We start from the raw sequence: 1157 nt of genomic DNA on the forward strand, positions 1-1157 counted from the left end.
TATCTGTGTAGTTTCTTAAATAATATTAATAGTCGATATTATAATTCATTTTTTAAATGCAGATTTACCGTTTATTCTGAACAATAGACCGCCTATATGTTAAAAAGACAAAATATTGTGTGTAGCGGCTTAAAGGTCGAAGAGGTGTATCTGTAAATTTTATTTTCCTAAATGAAACATTAAAAATATAGTATGCTCATCTTAAAGTTAAATATTGTTGTCACAGAAAACTATTGAAATCAGTGAAATTCTTACTGAATATACATGATATATATGACTTATTTTAAACAAGAATAAATAAACAATGTACTGGAAGCTGAACTCCCTATTACAGGTCAAGTTAAGTTGGTCTCATTTCAAAAACCTGCCAGTTTTTTAATGACGCTATATATTCATATTGTGTGAAGAATTTTAAACATAACATATTTACTTTGTGTGAAGATTTATATTTACAAAGAGACTGTGTAGCAATTAAAAGTATTTTCTAATATCAAATTTGAGCACAGTATATCTTAAAGGGTGGTCTTTAGCTGTGTTTTAATTAAAGTGAATGAATACCAATACTGACAGGCATTTTGGTGCACCATGATAACTGCATAAATTCAAGGATCACAGGCAGACAATAATTGATAATTGTTTAATTTGTCCGTCGCAGTACAATTAATATCGGATAAAGATTTCTAAGGGTCACCACAAATTGAAAGATCCCTGCTCTGACCTTTTATTTGAATAACTATAAATTTTATCACAAACATGCCGGAACAACAATGGAAGGCAACATATCCTCAAATGAGCTAGCAGATAATGTTTATGCAAGCTATAAGTTCGGGAAGGAAGGAAATTCATACAAGAAATATTTTATTGGCAACAACGTAGTCGGATAACAAATCAATGTTTTGTTGGAGGTCCAAAGTACCATTTCGAAATCAAATATACAATTTTTGTAATTTATTTTCAGTTTCGAAAGCAGATTTCTTACGGAACTAACTTGACCAACATCTGTCTCGATCAAAACTGCCGAATATGTGCTATTGAAACATACTGCATACATATTACACAACTAAAATACTGCAGGGTATAGAAATAACTAACTATTTTATTTTATGAGAATATATCTTTAATTATTGGTTGTTACCGTGACATAATTTTTGCAAGCT

Source organism: Ruditapes philippinarum, unplaced genomic scaffold (assembly GCF_026571515.1).
Source record: "Ruditapes philippinarum isolate M1 unplaced genomic scaffold, ASM2657151v2 ctg233_1_1_1_1, whole genome shotgun sequence".
Lineage (NCBI taxonomy): Eukaryota > Metazoa > Mollusca > Bivalvia > Venerida > Veneridae > Ruditapes > Ruditapes philippinarum.